Source organism: Humulus lupulus, chromosome 6 (genome assembly GCF_963169125.1).
Source record: "Humulus lupulus chromosome 6, drHumLupu1.1, whole genome shotgun sequence".
NCBI lineage: Eukaryota > Viridiplantae > Streptophyta > Magnoliopsida > Rosales > Cannabaceae > Humulus > Humulus lupulus.
Genome location: NC_084798.1, coordinates 104,995,901 through 105,012,830, shown reverse-complemented (window position 1 = coordinate 105,012,830; position 16,930 = coordinate 104,995,901). Strand labels below are relative to the sequence as shown.

At 44.9% G+C, this 16,930-nt stretch overlaps 1 pseudogene; it reads left to right on the top strand.

Annotated features, from left to right (window-relative positions):
* The first annotated feature begins 8,251 nt into the window (after window positions 1–8,251).
* Window positions 8,252–10,047, top strand: LOC133784141 (ureide permease 1-like; annotated as a pseudogene).
* The last annotated feature ends 6,883 nt before the right edge of the window (window positions 10,048–16,930 follow it).

Sequence of the window (16,930 nt, the reverse complement as noted above, 5' to 3'; positions counted from 1 at the left end):
CCACTCCCGGATCCTGCGTTGCAGGAAATACTCTCCGTAGGACAAGGTCCCCAACTTCGAATGTACGGCTCTTGACTCTTGAGTTGAAGTGTCGGGCTATCTTGCCTTGGTACATTTTGAGTTGAACCTGTTACTGCTCCTGGAGCTCTTCGATCATGTCCAGGGACTCCTGGAGAAGGGCGTGGTTCTGGGTAGGGTCGTAGGTGTCCTGCCTGTGAGAGGTGATCATAGTTTCTACTCGGATGACGGCCTCGCAACCGAAGGTCATGGAGTAAGGTGTGTGCCCTGTCGAAGTTCTCTCTGTTGTGCGATAGGCCCAAAGTACTCGTGGGAGCTCTTCCGGCTAGTGAGCCTTGCATGCTTGGAGTTTTTTCTTCAACGTGGTCTTTAAAATTTTGTTCACTGCCTCCACTTGCCCATTGGCTTGAGGTCTGGCGACTGCGGAAAAGCTTTTGATGATTCCATGCGAAGCACAGAAGTTTGTGAAATGTTCACTATCAAATTGCTTCCCGTTGTCGGACACAATTTTATGTGGAAGCCTAAAACGACACACTATAATCTTGATGACAAAGTCCAGTGCTTTCTTAGACGTGATCGTGTTCATAGGTTCAGCTTCAGCCCATTTGGTGAAGTAGTCTACCGCGACTATGGCATACTTCACTCCACCCTTTCTAGTTGGAAGGGAACCTACTAGGTCAATGCCCCAAACGGCGAACGGCCAGGGGCTGGTCATTAAGGTAATTTCTGTAGGCGGCGCTCGCAGAACCTTGGCGTACCTCTGGCACTGCTCACATTTTCTGACATAATCCACACAATCCTTCTTCATGGTGGGCCAGAAGTATCCTTGACGAAGGTTCTTTTTGGAGAGGCTCAGCCCGGAGGTATGGTTGCCACAGTAGCCTCCGTGAATCTCATGGATGATGGTGCTGATTTCGGTTCCGGCAACACTCCAAAGGAAGGGTATGGACAACCCCCTGCGGTAAAGCTTTCCATCCATAACCACGTATCTGGGAGCTTGATATTGGAGCTTTCTTGCGTCAGCTTTATCAGTGGGGAGCTCTCTGGTGGTGAGAAATCTGAGGATGGGTCCTATCCAGGAATGGGAATGGTCGATGATGGCATTTACCCTCTGTGTCTCAGTACTAGGTGCTTCTAAGTGCCCGATGGGCACTAGGCCATATTGTTCAATCTCCGGGTCTGTTGCAAGCTTGGCCAGTGTGTCCGCGAGTGAATTCTGGTCCCGGGGGACCTGGCGGATTTGGTAGCCTTTGAAATGCTACAGGAGGCCGCGGGAGAGAGACACGTAAGCAACCATTTTTTCGCCTTTCGTCTGGTATTCTCCGGATATTTGGTTTACCACAAGTAGGGAGTCGCTGTATACTTCGATTTTTTGGGCTCCGACTTCTCTGGCCAGTTGTAATCCAGCTAGCATGGCTTTGTGTTCTGCCTCGTTGTTGGATGCTGGGAACGCGAAATGGATGGCGCTCTGGAGCTGATGTCCTTGGGGAGAAATTAGGATAACCCCTGCTCCAGCTCCTTTTTCATTTGAGGCTCCGTCTACATAGACTTTCCATGTGGGAAGTTCCGGGACAGGATCTTCCGGGAGGTCATTCATTCCTGAGCATTCCACAATAAAGTTCGCGAGAGCTTGACCTTTTATGGAAACACGTGGCTGGTAGTGGATGTCAAACTGGCTCAGTTCCATGGCCCATTTAAGTAATCTGCCAGAAGACTCAGGCTTCTGCAGGACTTGCCGGAGAGGGTGGTTGGTGAGTACTCTAATGGTGTGCGCTTGGAAATAGGGCCTTAGCTTCCGCGAAGCGATTAGCAAGCAGAGGGAGAGTTTTTCGATCATTGTATATCTGGACTCGGCGTCCAGTAACCTCTTGCTCACATAATACACAGGGAGTTGGAGATGGCCGTCTTCCCGGACGAGAGTGGCACTTACGGCATGCTTTGTCACAGCTAAGTACAAGAACAACGCCTCTCCTTCGACAGGTTTGGATAGAATGGGAGCTCGAGTTAGATGTTCCTTGAGGTGTTGGAAGGCTGCTTCGCATTCGGGGGTCCACTCGAACCTCTTGTTTCCTCGCAACACATTGAAGAAGGGGACACATTTGTCAGTGGCCTTAGATACGAAGCGGCTGAGAGCAGCTATCCTTCCGGTAACGCTTTGGACATCCTTATGCTTTCAGGGAGAAGGCATATCTATGAACGCTTTAATTTTCTCAGGGTTGGCCTCCACTCCGCGGGAGCTGACAATGAAACCGAGGAACTTCCCAGACGAGACCCCGAAAGTACATTTCTTCAGATTCAGTTTCATTCCGTACTTTCGGATCACGGCGAAAGCCTCCTCAAGGTCGTCACTGTGGTCCCCGGAGGTCTTGGATTTCACCAACATATCGTCTACATACACCTCCATGTTCCTCCCCAGCTGATCCTTGAACATCTTGTTTACTAGACGCTGGTATGTCGCCCCAGCATTCTTCAAACTGAATGGCATGACCACGTAACAGTAGACACCCTTGTCCGTGAGGAAGCTGGTGTGTACCTGGTCCGCGACATGCATCTTGATCTGGTTGTATCCGGAGTATGCATCCATGAAGGATAAGAGTTCATACCCGGAAGTAGCGTCTACCATCTGATCGATTCGAGGAAGAGGGAAACAGTCTTTTGGGCAGGCTTTGTTCAGGTCCGTGAAGTCAATACACATTCTCCAGGATCCATCGGGTTTTGGGACCAGAACCGGGTTGGCCAACCACACGGGATAGAGTGACTCCTGGAGAAAGCCTATGGACATCAGCTTGTCCACTTCAGCTTTGACTGCTTCGGCCCTTACTGGGTCTAACGGCCTCCTCTTTTGGCGAACTGGAGTTGCAGATGGGTCTATGTTGAGTGTGTGGCACGCAACATTAGGATTAATCCCCGTCATATCAGCGTGGCACCATGCCAGGATATCCTGATTATTCTTCACAGTGGCCACGATCTTTTCTCGAATGGCCGATGGAAGGTTTTTCCCCACCTGAATGACTTTGGTGGGATCTTCCAAGTTGAGGATCACCTCTTCGACTTTCTCCATCGGCTCTATCGCCCTCTCGACCCCCACTCTAGGGTCGAGTTCATCAACGTATGCCCCTTGGGCACCCCCAGTCTCTGGTAAATCCTCTGCCAAAGGTGTGGCAACAATCGCCTCCTGGACCGTGTAGACGGATCGGACGGAGACGTTATAACAGCTTCGTGCACTTCGTTGGTCTCCCCGGAGAGTGCTGATGCGCCCGTTGTCGCATGGAAACTTCAAGCATAAGTGGCGTATCGAGGTTATGGCCCCAACATCGATTAGGACCGATCGGCCTAGGATGGCATTATACGCCGTGGGGCAGTCGACCACCACGAATGTGCAGTGCTTGAAGGCACAAGCGTCGCTGTCTCCTCTGAGGGTGACTGGAAGTTGAATTTTTCCTAAGGGCATGAGTGCATCCCCATTGAACCACTGAAGCTGGATGGGGCATGGGATCAGATCTGTCTCGGTTAATCCGATCGCGTGGAAGGCAGCTTTGAAGAGGATGTTGACGGAGCTTCCATTATCGACTAGGATCTGTGACACCTTCTTATTGGCGATCTGGGCTTCCACGACGAGGGGATCGTTGTGGGGGAAATGCACATGTCGGGCGTCATCTTCCGTGAAGGTGATGGGAAGATCCATCAATCGGGGACGCTGAGCAGGTGACTGAACCAAGGCGCACATCTCCCCGGTGTGTTCTAACTCCCTCAAGTACCTTTTCTGGGAGTTGCGGGAGCTTCCGGCAAGGTGCGGTCCTCCGGAAATGGTGACCACGTGTCCGTCAACGGGTGGCGGAGCAAGGCTAGGCGGATAAGGTTTTCTGGGTCCTGGAGTCAACATGGCAATGGGTGCCGGAGAGGTCGGAGCAGGAAGTGCTGGGAACTGAGATCCAGGAGCTTGGGGGTGACCGGCTCCAGGAGCGCTAGCGGTCCCCCTCTGTCCCGGAGAGTACGCAGCTCCGTGAACTACTCCCTGTCCGGGATAGATTATGGGTATCCTCACCCATTGACCGAGGTGTCCCGTTCTTGCCAGGGACTCGATCTCATCCTTCAGCTGAAGGCATTCGTTTGTGGTGTGCCCCACGTCTCCGTGGAACTCACACCTCTTATTGGAGTCTCGCGGACGCCTTCCTCCGTGAGACACTTTCGGGGGCTTCCGGTAGTTGGCCATATTACAGGTCGCCCGATAGACGTTCTCTCGCGAGTCTATCAAACTGGTGTACTCCGTGAACTTGGGCTCATAGTTCTTCCGGGGTTTCTTTGAATGGTCCCCCCGGTTGGAGTTTCTTCCGCCTCGTTTATTCCGCGATTGGCTCAGATTTTGTTCTGGGCCTTCCGCTTGCGGTTGCGACAGGCTGGGAGCGATACTACATCCGGTTGGTACAGCTCCGTACCCAGAGAAATGGGTTTGACTCGGCGTCTGAGCAGACGCGGAAGGTCCATACACGCTTGGAGTGACCTGGGCTCCTGGAAGCGTGAGGGCTGGCACGGGAGCTTGCAAAGCAAAGCTCGGTGCAGTCACGGAGGTCGTCGGAGCTGGGGGAACTCCAAAGGCCTGTTGGTAGGCATCTTCAAGGTTGATGATTCCTTGAGCTTTTGATATGAATTTGGACAGAGTTTCTGCTCGCCTCCTTTGCATTTCTCCCCATAGCAGGGAGCCGACGGCAAGCCCCGATTGAAGGGCGATCAGCTTCATGTCATCGCTGACCTTGGTCTTAGCAGCAGCTTCCATCATTCTTTGAATGAAAGCTTTGAGGCTCTCATTGGGTAGCTGCTTGATGTTGGTTAAGGAACCAACCTCCATGTCGTGGTCCCGGGCAGCAATGAACTGCCTCCTGAATGCAGACTGTAGCTCCTTCCAACTGTGGATGGATCCGGGAGCTAATTTTTTCCACCAGTCTTCCGCGGACTTGGTAAGGGTGAGTGAGAAGCACATGCATTTGGCATCCTCACTGACGCGCGCCACTTGCATCATCTTGTTGTATTTAGCTAGATGGGTGCGCTGGTCTGTCCTCCCCTCATATAATTCTATGTGAGGCATTTTGAAGTTCTCCGGGAGGGGCGTTTCCGCGATCCTCCGAATTCATGGTTCCGGGTCTTCTTCCTCAGAGTCTGACAGGGCCCCACTTTGCTTCCGGACCAGCTTGGTCAAGGCAGCGATCTGTTCCTCGAGCCTCTTTGTATCGCTCTCCGGGAGGTCACGTCCCCGGAGCTTGTCGTTGAGATGATTTCGCAGGTCATCTCCGCGAGGCCGGGCCTTTTCTCCTTTGGCCTTTTTGTACTTGGCCTCCAATCTTTTCCTTAGGTCCACCGTGGACCAGCAATCTTCGGAGTGCGTGTCCGCAGCCCGACCGTCCTGGTTGATGGAATCACTGGGGCGGTTGTTCCTTCCCCTAGGCCTGGGTGCCTTAGCACCAGGCCCTTTAGGCACAGAGTGCCCCCTTGGGGCTGAAGGACGTCTGGGCTTAGAAGCGCCAGAGGCCTTCTGCGCGCGAGGGGGGGGGGGCAATCGGCCTGTTGATTCACGCCTTTAGGAGGTGCAGGGGCGTTAGTGCGCACAGGCTCCCCAACTTTTTCTTTGCCCTTGTTAGGGGCGGCTTTGGATGGTCCAGCAGCGGCGGGATCCGGCATGGTGGCATCAGCACCACCTAAAACAGAGGCGTCCTCGTCCGAGTCGCCTAGATCTCCGAACTTACTTTGGAGGCGCTCCATCATGCGCTGCATTTTTCCGGAGACGCGCTCCTGCTCAGCGAGCTTGGCCTTAGTGGCCACCAGTTCTTTGGCTACTTGGACCAGTTCTGGATCCTTCTCGTAGTAGTAGCCGTCTTTGTAGTAACTGTCTCGGACATACTCTTCTTCGTTTTCTAAGTATGTCGTATCTTCAGTACTGACCCGATCCTGGCGGGATGTCGGGTCTTCACCTTGGTAGTCCGAGTCGTGGGTACTTTCTCCTTCGGTCTGGGCTGCCGAGGGTTCGTTTTGTACCGCATCTTCCATCATAGTATCGGGGTTGACCCTAGCATTCTTGTCAACCGCGGATTTTCTCGTAGTCACCATCTTTTCAGTACGCAGAAAAAGAGCTGACTAACAACTCCCTACAGCTCTCAATGAAAGCACCAAAATGTTTACCGAGTTTTTCGGAAACGAATACAAATAAAATAATAAAAAGATAAGAACTGTAGAAGTGCAGAAATATAAATAGACAAATACTCTGTATCTTCGCGGATACAGTTCCGTGCCTCGCACGGAAGAAGACCAAGCGGTCAAGTCATGGAGGAGGCATAGTTGGAATGATACTCACCTGACACAGGATCCCGCCTGACACGCCCGACAGGTCGAGGCCGCACACATCCCAGCACGCCTAAAAGTACCTTCTCGCCTACTGTTCCGCTGACAGCCTGGAAAAGACAGCTGCCTTTTTACATTCCCCATACTTTCATGTAAATATACCCACATAGAACCTGGTAGCCAGGAGACTACGGTAATTGTATCCCCTATTTATGGCTGGTGTAATTAAGACTCATGGGGGCAGAGTAAAACCCTAATCCAAAACTCTAGCTATAAAGACCTCCTCATTTTGCAATAGGAGAGAAAAAAAAGAAGAGATGACATAGGAAGAACTCTGCCAAAATCTCTCTAGCTTCGTCTTCTTCTAGAGAACTCGAGAGAAACACTGTGAGTTTGTGAGGTTCTTGTACACCAGCCATTTTACTGTAATTCTCTACAAGTATAATAACATCGACTCGTGGACTAGGGCTCGTTAACGCCTGAACCACGTAAAAAACCTATTTGTCTATTTATATTTCTGCACTTCTACAGTTCTTATCTTTTTATTATTTTATTTGTATTCGTTTCCGAAAAACTCGGTAAACACTCAATTATAAAACTCATGCATAAAGGTACATATATTCTATAACTTAAGATAAAATGCTAGATATATTTGCCCCTGTACAACTGTAATGGATTTGAACTCCTTTCCCATTTTCATTTTTTAAAATATTTATCTTTGTGGTTTCAGACTTGAACAATTTGATTATTGAAAAAGATTGCCCTCTTATGGTGTTGTTCTTGATTTTTTTGTTTGTTTGTGTTCTCTGATTTGACCTTGTATGTTAAGTTAAGTTAGTGTTAAGTTATCACTTTAGTTTAGGAAGTCCCCCACTACAGGTCCCTCCATGACCATTGTCATTGCTGAACAAGCACCATTGGATTCGACAATGACATCAAAGAATCGGTAGCCCGACCATTTGATAGTGAAAGAGAATCGTCATAGGCATAGGATGATCTCTGTCTGCAAAATGGTTTATCACCACCCTTTAAGTCAGGAGTCACTTTGATTGTTTGCTATGGCTTAAATATCCCAACAAAATGGGTGGTTTTTCTTGTTTTGCTTGGGCTTAAGTTTTAGCACATGTAGTTAGTTAGCTCTAACTGTAATATAGGTTCAGCTATAGTTAGTTGATTAGTGTGGTTAGTTTTCTGTTAATCACTTCTTGGTTTCCAGCTCCTTTTTCCCTCTCTTTATATCTTTGTACTATTCAACTATAAATAATAAAGTCTCATATCTCTGGTAGATTTACAGAGATTATTTTATCCAATTCATTTTCTCTTAAGTACTCTTATGTGTGTGTGATGGCAGCGATCACACAGGGGGCATGTTTGGAAGTGTGAAATGCTATTATTTAATCACAAAGGAATGCTGATAATACCATGTAGTACAGTGTGATGGTGCTCCTTCCTATGATGATACCATCTCGATAATGACCACCATTGATTAATAAGGCATGCCAAAGGCTTCTGTCATATTTTTTTGGCCTCTGTAATTTTCAGAGATTACCTCCAAAACAGAAGCTTCTGTTCCTCTTTTTTTTTTTTTACCTTAATAGAGCTGAAAATCAATTTAGCAGAGGTTATAGAAGCTATAAGCTAAAAGTTAGAACTAACTCTTTAAAATATTTTACTATTTGTTTTTTGTTATTTTAAATAATACTGAAGAACATGAAAAGAATGTGGTGCTTTTGGAGAGAATAGTTACAAAAGCTTATATTTTATTATATTGGTAATGATAAGAAAATGAGATAAAAATATTGCTAGACAATTTTATTGTGATAGTCTTGTCTCCATGAAGTTTAATAAAAATGTCTAATTATTACGAGACGTGTCTAGAATCCATTGTTTTTTGTTTTCCCTCTTTTTTTTATAATTCTTTTGGCTGCTCCTTCTCATGATTAGTTCAGTATTGATTGTATTTTTTAGCTCATTACAAGTGTTGAATCACAAATATTCAACACTTGCATATATTTGGATAAAGTTTAGTTCATTCATTCTCTATTCTCTCTGATGAATGTGGTGCTGTTTGAGAGACCAGTGATAAGGAACACAACATAATCAAAATTTCATCTGTTTGCCATAATGGAGTTGTATTGTATTGTATGTATTTGGTTTTGATTCATGTTAGGGTGATTGGTGCAGGATAATTGGCCTTCTGTGATGTTTGTAATGGCAGGAGGGGTGGTACTTAGCCTTGGAAATCTCCCAACTCGGTATGCTTGGGCTTTTGTTGGCTTGTCAGTCACAGAAGTGATCACTGCAAGCATAACAGTTGTTATAGGTCCTTTCTTTCGTTCTCTCTCTCTGACCATTTCTAAATGTTGATGTTTGTCTGTGTTGCTCTTATAGATACTGAATTTTTTGCTTCTGTTACGATCTTTAATGGTGACAGGAACAACCTTGAATTACTTTTTAGACGATAGAATTAATAGAGCTGAGATCCTTTTCCATGGCATTGGCTGCTTCTTGGTTGTAGTTTGCCTTGCTTGTGCTGTCCACTCATCTAATGCAACTGATAATAAAGAAAAGCTTGAAGGTTTTTCATCTAAAGAAGGGTATGTTTCGTTCATTAAATGTTAAGGTTATCTAAGAATCATCTGGTTTTTATTCATTTCTAAAAAGAAAATCATCGAGCTTGTTGAGTGATGCAATTTTTACTTAAATTGTTTTGTTTGATGGTTCACTTAAGGATAATGAGAATGAGCAGAAAACTAGTTGTACCACTATATATGGCACTGTAAGAGGCAATAATTTTTAGTATGGAAAATCAATTAAAATTCTCACATTTAGATGAAAAATGATAATCTTGTGTTGCAAAAATACTACACAACAATATTTGGAGGTTCATCACCTGACATTCAAATCCAAACATCTCAGATTCTCTATCACAATTAATAATTATAACTCTTGCTACAGGTGTTTGAGAAAATCACTCTCATTGGACTGTCCATATGTTTCTTTGCTGGTGTTCGCTTTTCTCTATTCTCACCAGCATTCAACTTGGCAACAAATGATCAATGGCATACATTGAAAGACGGGGTTCCTCACTTGGTTGTTTACACTGCATTCTTTTACTTCTCAATATCTTTTTTTGTCCTTGCTATAATCCTCAACATCACATTCCTTTACTACCCTGTGTTGGACTAACCCAAATCATTATTCAAGGCTTATATGAATGAATAGAATGGCAGAGGCTGGGCCTTAATGGCCGGTTTGCTCTGCGGGTTTGGCAATGGTCTCCAATTCATGGGAGGCCAAGCTGCAGGGTATGCTGTAGCAGATGCTGTTTAGGTTGGTTCAAATATATTTTTTTGTCTTGATTCCAAACTTCTCTTTTGTTGGATAAACTTGTTTGTGCAAAATTTCAACTGAACCAAAATGTGCATCACATACTAATATAGACTTTTTTGGGGTGATGATTGGCAGGCACTTCCACTAGTAAGCACTTTCTGGGGAATTCTTTTGTTTGGAGAATACAGAAAATCATCAAGAAGAACATATATATTGCTAGTAAGTATGTTTTCTATGTTTATTGTGGTTGTTGTTGTTCTTATGGCATCATCAGGGCATCGAAAGTAGGAGTCAGCTGCATACACAACCCTTTGCCTTTGTTTTTGGGAAGTGTTTTGTGTAAAGCAATAAGTTGGCCTGTGGTTTGATAATACAGATGAGGATGCATTTACAAAATATACGAGAAGTTGTTGGTTCAACAATTGTATGACCTTCTCAAAAGGTTATTTCGAGAGGTATTTATTTGGTTATTTGATTATATAAATGCTTGTTCACCATTAACCGACATGCAATCCAAGATTATGATAGTATTATTTGATTAATTTGATAGGGAAGATGAGAAAGACAAAATGATAATGTGGCTAATTTGAATTAATATTATGCACCATTTAATTAAAGTTCTAAGGTCACTTGAGTATAGATAGTTATAGTAATGTGTGTAATATAATAATTTCATTATTATTCAAACTCAATTATTGTAAAGTTGGTCGTGTCATGATATTATTGACTATTTTAGATGAATGATATGATATTTCATGACCTCATTAGTTTTTCTTGTAAGTTTTATTTACCAGATTCAACAAGTGAAGTGCAAAAGAAAATATGATTTGGAAGGCTTTGGTGTGCCGACATTTGGAAGATCATGAATTCCTACCTTTACTTTTGAATATGCAACTGTTTACGACTATTTTGTTGACTACTGTGAGAATGTTTTGTTTATGTTAATTAGGAAATGTTGAATATCTTAAGACTTTTGGATTGTCTTTTAGATAATCTTGAATGTATTTTGACACAATTATTTGGTTATATATGTTATGTACTATATAATTGGTACTGAAAAATATATTTGTACAATGTTAAGGGTGTCTTAAGTTTATTAAATAAAGCGGGTTTGAATTAAAGCAATTAAAAATAATTATAATGTACAGGTTTATATAATAATAATTCAAGCTTATCCAAATATATGAATAATACAAAAAAATGTGTTATTGTATCTTTTACAATAACACTAGTTTATAAGCATAAAATTATGTAATGCAAACTATTTTCTATAATGCAGAAAGTGTGTTATTATAAAGTGTATCATAACACTACTTTATAAGTATGAAAAAGTGTTATATAATCTATTTATAAATAACATAATGAAAAACTTATCTAACTATTAAAATAACACAACAAAAGTGTTATCGTAGGCTATACCACAACCCATGTCTATAACTATGAAAAAGTGTTATGCAAAGTGCTCAAACCAACTATAACACCGCTTTCCTTAACACATCAAAAAGTGTTATGGTATATATTTAATAATACTTTTTCAGTCTTATTGAAAGTATTTTTTCTTGTAGTGTACTTGGTGGACTTGTTCTTCAGTGAAGGTAATCTTTTAATTATAGTATAGCATCAGAATTCTGGGAATTTCTGTCTATTCTAAGAGGTTTATAAGCTTTTGGGTTTCAAGGATTGAAGTGGGATTTTGATGAGTTTCTAAGTTAGGATTTTGTTGGTTTTTGCTGCTGGGAATGTGTTAAAGTGTTTTTGTTAATCAATTTATGTTTTGGGATGGTTTTGGGTTGGATTGAGTGAGGTTTAACTGCTAGAAATGGTGATTTTTCTGGGTTTGAAGGGGTCGGGCTGCGACTCAATGTGGCGTAGCCCTCTAGAGCAGGTGGGAGCTGAGGAAGAATGGCGGGCCGCAACATGGGGAGTGCTGGGCCGCATCCGTGTCTGTTGTTTGGTGAGGCTGGGCCTCTGGATGGAGGCGGGCCACATCATAGAGGGCTTAGGGCCGCAAATCTTAAGGGAATTTTTGGCCTTAAGGAGGTTTTAGGTGCGAGAACCTAACCTAGGGTGCTCGGGATCGATTCCACTATTGTGCTTGGTGGAATTCGTTGTTTCGGAGGCTAGAACTTGGCCTGGAAATCGTTATCCAATTATTATTTATGGAATCCCTTATCTTGGTTGTGACTAGGTGTAAGCTAGGGCTCGAGAAAGGGATCGTGCTCAAGGGTCATCTCTCATAATCAGAACACTTGGAATTAAAGGTAAAAAACTACACCCGGTTGTGAGTTTATGACGGGACTAAGGGTTCCCTATTCTTATATGCATTATGTAAGGTGGTATTATGCCATGTGAATATAAAACAAATGGCCTAAGAGTGCCAGAGTTTATATTGGCGCTCAGGGTGCGACTTAGCCACTGGTAGCTGAGGACAGCTTAATATTCATTGAGCTTTGTTTAAGCGGACCTCAATCAGTGGGGTAAATAGAGGGTGCGAGCTAAGGGCGTTGAACTTGATTAATAAATAACCTGGTTATCAATATTGATTTGATGAACTTGGTATACTAAATTTCTGATTATGTGAATGCTATGAATTACTGAGTATACGGTTGTGCTTATAGATTATTTGATTATTGTTGTTGTTCATGTTGTGATAGTACAGTTTTCTTGCTGTGCCTTGGCTCACGGGTGCTATGTGGTGCAAGTAAAGGCAAGGGTAAGCTTGATCAGCCCTGATTTGGAGAGCTCTAGAGGCGGAATGTACATGATCAGCTGCTGGGCCGCCACGGTTGAGGGAGGGACAGGGTCAGGAGGACCTTAAACGTCTGTTTTGCCCTTAGAGTGGCCAATTAATGTTTATACTCTGGAAATTTTGTAAACTGTCCTTCAAACGTTATTTCTTTTGGGATCCCATGTAAAAAACGTTTATTTATATATATGAAATGTATCTTTTATGACCAAAAGCTTTTAACCCTAGTTCATTAATGGTCTTAGAGACACGTTTTCAACTAAACGACTTGATTAACAATGCTTGTGAATGATTGGAGTTCCTGTGATGGATCATGACAGGATTATTACCCTGTCATCATAGTCTGATTGCCGAGTCGTTGATTGCAGATTGACTTGGATAATTATGCGTCCAAGAAAATCTACGCAACTAGCCGGCAGGTCCGGGACTAGAGATGATGATCAGGGCCAGACCCCTCCGCCAGTCCCTGAGAACTGGCAGCAGCTGATGGCAGATATGCAGGCTCGACTATAGAGCCAATATGAACAGATTCGAATTTTGTGGCAGCAGGCTCCATCTGGGAGTGTTTCCCCCATTGTGCCACCTGCGGTGGTACCTATTGTGTAGCCAGTTGAGGTTGGGAACAAGTAGGAACCGTTGTATGAGCAATTCAGAATGCAGCAGCCCCCGATCTTTGAGGGAGGACCCGATCCACTGAAGGTTGAACAGTGGATGACCATGATTACTACCATTCTTGATTTTATGAGGGTAGAGGGACATGACAGAGTGGCCTGTGCCACATATATGCTGAGAGAGGATGCCCGAATCTTGTGGGAGGTGGCATCACAGACCAGAGATATTACTGCTTTGACTTGGGAAGGATTCAAGGACTTGTTCAGTCAGAAGTATTATAATATTGCCATCAGGGTAGCGAAAGTAAATGAGTTCGTGGGGTTAGTTCAGGGAAGTATGACAGTTACAGAGTATTCCCTGAAGTTTGACAAACATGCAAAGTTCGCATCAGATCTTGTGCCTACTGATGCAGCTAGGCGGGACAGATTCATTAGAGGGCTTAATGCTATGATTGCTCGTGATGTGAGGATTACAATAGTTCCTGGCGGGACAACTTATGCCCAGCCTGTAGGAAAGGCTCTTACTGCTGAGGAGGCGGAGAATAAGATATGGAGAGAGAGTGCAGTGAGGCGGGAGGGCCACAGGGCGGTGCCTCCCTATGCTGGTTTTGGTAGGGACGGAGGCCCCAATAAATTAAAGAGGAAGACCCCTGATGCTTCGATTGCTCCTGGCCCTAATAGGAGAGGTCGGGGTACTCAGGGAGGCCGTGAGGGAGGCCGTGATACATGGAGGACTTATCCTGAGTGTACAAGGTGCAAAAGACGCCATCCGGGCAAGTGTCAGGCTAAGGCCTGTTATGTGTGTGGGGTGGTGGGACACCTCAAGATAGATTGCCCGACAGTGAAGAAGAAAGATGCGGGGAAGGTGGGCAGCTTGACTCCAACTCGAGTGTTCACCCTGACGCAGGCGGAGGCCGAGGCTAGTCCCTCGGTAGTGACAGGTCAGCTTTCTAGTGTTGGCACTCCTTTTACTGTATTGATTGACTCTGGTGCTACACACTCGTTTGTTTCTAGTAAGGTGATTGATAAACTTTGTAGACCTAGTGAGTATTGTGTTTTAGGGTTTGGGACTATTTTTCCTAGAGGGGAACTAGTAGTGTCTAGGAGGTGGATTAGAGCACTACCAGTGATAGTTGATGGTAGGGAGTTATCAGTAGACTTGATTGAGTTGAATATGGAGGACTTTGATATGATTCTAGGTATGGATTGGCTGGTTAGATATGGAGCTACCATTGACTGCAGGAAGAGGATGGTGACTTTTGAGCCAGAGGGCAAGGATTCCTTTATTTTTGTGGGAGCGGTGCATGGACCCCGCGTACCCAGGATATCGGTGTTGAGAGCCAGAGACTTGTTATAGGGTGGATGCATAGGCTTTCTGGCTAGTGTGGTGGATACCACCAGAGTTTCGCCAGTTGGACCGGAGGAGACCAGACTGGTTCGCGAGTTCTTGGATGTGTTTCCTGAGGATTTGCCTGGGTTACCGCCGCGTATAGAGATTCAGATTGTCATTGAGTTGGTGCCAGGGACAGAGCCAATGTCGAGGGAATCATATAGGATGGCACGAGCGGAACTGAAGGAATTGAAGATGCAGTTGCAGGAGCTTCTGGATTTGGGTTTTATCAGGCCTAGCTACTCGCCATGGGGTGCTCCAGTTTTATTTGTGAAGAAGAAGGATGGGACTTTGAGAATGTACATAGACTACCAGGAATTGAACAAGTTTACTATCAAGAATAAGTATCCCCTACCAACGATTGATGACTTGTTCGATAAGCTGCAGGGTAAGACGGTGTTCTCAAAGATTGATCGACTTCTGGTTATCACCAGCTGAGGATCAAGGATGAGGATATGCTGAAGACGGCCTTCCGAATGAGGTATGGGCACTACGAGTTTCTGGCCATGTCGTTTGGTTTGACCAATGCCCTAGCAGCCTTTATGGATCTAATGAATAAGGTGTTCAAGGATTTTCTGGATCAGTTCGTTATTGTCTTCATCGACGATATCTTAGTGTATTCCGGTTCAAAGGCAGAGCACGAGCTTCATCTTCGACAGGTTCTTCAGAGGTTGAGGGAGCATCAGTTGTACACCAAGTTTAAGAAATGTGAATTTTGGTTACCAGAAGTGACATTCCTTGGACATATAGAGGGTGCAGATGGGATTAAGGTGGATCCATCTAAGGTAGAGGCGGTTAGGGATTGGCCGAGGCCAAGGAATGCCTCAGAGGAGTTTTCTTGGTTTGGCAGGTTACTACAGACGGTTTGTATAGGGCTTCTCGAAGATAGCGACACCGATGAAAGAATTGACACGGAAGAATTTGAAGTTTTTCTGGTCAGACAAGTGTGAAGACAGTTTCCAAAGCGACGACTTATTACAGCGCCTGTGTTGAGTCTTCCTTCGGGGGAAGGGAAGTTTGTTGTTTACTGCGATGCATTGAGGTTGGTTTAGGCTGTGTGTTGATGTAGAATGAGAAGGTTATAGCTTATGCATCACGACATCTGAAGGAGTATGAACATCGGTATCCTACCCATGATTAGGAGTTGGCAGCAGTGGTATTCGCACTGAAGATTTGGCGACATTATTTAAATGGGGAGAAGTGCGAGGTGTACACTGACCATAAGAGTCTGAAGTATTTCTTTACACAAAAGGACCTGAACATGAGACAGAGGCATTGGCTTGAGTTGGTAAAGGACTATGATTGTGATATTCTTTACCATCCAGGGAAAGCCAATGTGGTGGCAGATGCATTGAGTCGGAGAGGCCCAGGTCAGTTATATAGTTCCATTCAGATCTCAAGGGAGTTAGCTAATGAGATGGTCAGAGCGAGGATAGAGTTGGTGGTAGGCCAGTTGGCCAATATTACTCTGCAGTCGACCCTGCTAGAGCGGATCAGAGAAGGACAGTTGGCAGACGCTCAACTACAAGGGATTAGAGAGAATGTCTTAGCAGGAGTAGCTAAGGACTATTCTATAGCTGAGGTTGGTTTGCTTCGGTATCAGGGACGGATATGTGTTCCAGCTGATGAGGAGATCAGATGTGAGATACTAGATGAGTCTCATACGACGCCATACTCGCTTCATCCGGGTACCACGAAGATGTACCAGGATTTACGGACGTTATATTGGTGGCCCGGGATGAAAAAGGATGTGGTGGAGTACGTAGCCAGATGCTTAACTTGTCAGCATGTGAAAGCTGAGCATCAGCGACCAGCAGGGTTGCTTCAGCCTTTGGGTATTCCCGAGTGGAAATGGGAGGACATTACTATGGATTTTGTGGGAGGTTTACCCAGAACAGTGGGGCTTCATGACTCGTTGTAGGTGATAGTGGACAGGTACACCAAGTCATCCCATTTTCTTCCAATAAGGTCGACATATACTGTGGGTCAGTATCCTGAGTTGTACGTGAGGGAGATCGCACGTCTCCATGGGGTTCCTAAGTCTATAGTGTCAGACCGGCATCCTATCTTCACTTCCAAGTTTTGGGGTGGTTTGCAGAAAGCTATGGGAACTCAGTTGAAGTTCAGTACAGCCTTTCATCCTCAGACTGATGGACAGTCTGAGAGGACGATTCAGGTGTTGGAGGATATGCTTAGAGCGTGTGTGATTGACTTTGAGGGTTCATGGAGTAAGTACCTTCCGTTGATTGAATTTTCGTATAACAATAGTTACCAATCAACAATTGGAGTGGCTCCCTATGAGATGTTGTATGGGAGGAAGTGTAGATCACCCATTTACTCGGATGAGATGGGTGAGAGGAAGTATTTGGGACCAGATATGGTTCAGAGGCCAAGTGAAGCTATAGAAAGGATCCGAGCTAAGATGCTCGCCTCTCAAAGCAGACAGAAAAGCTACACTGATCCTAAGCGTAGGGACGTGGAGTTCCAGGTTGGGGACCATGT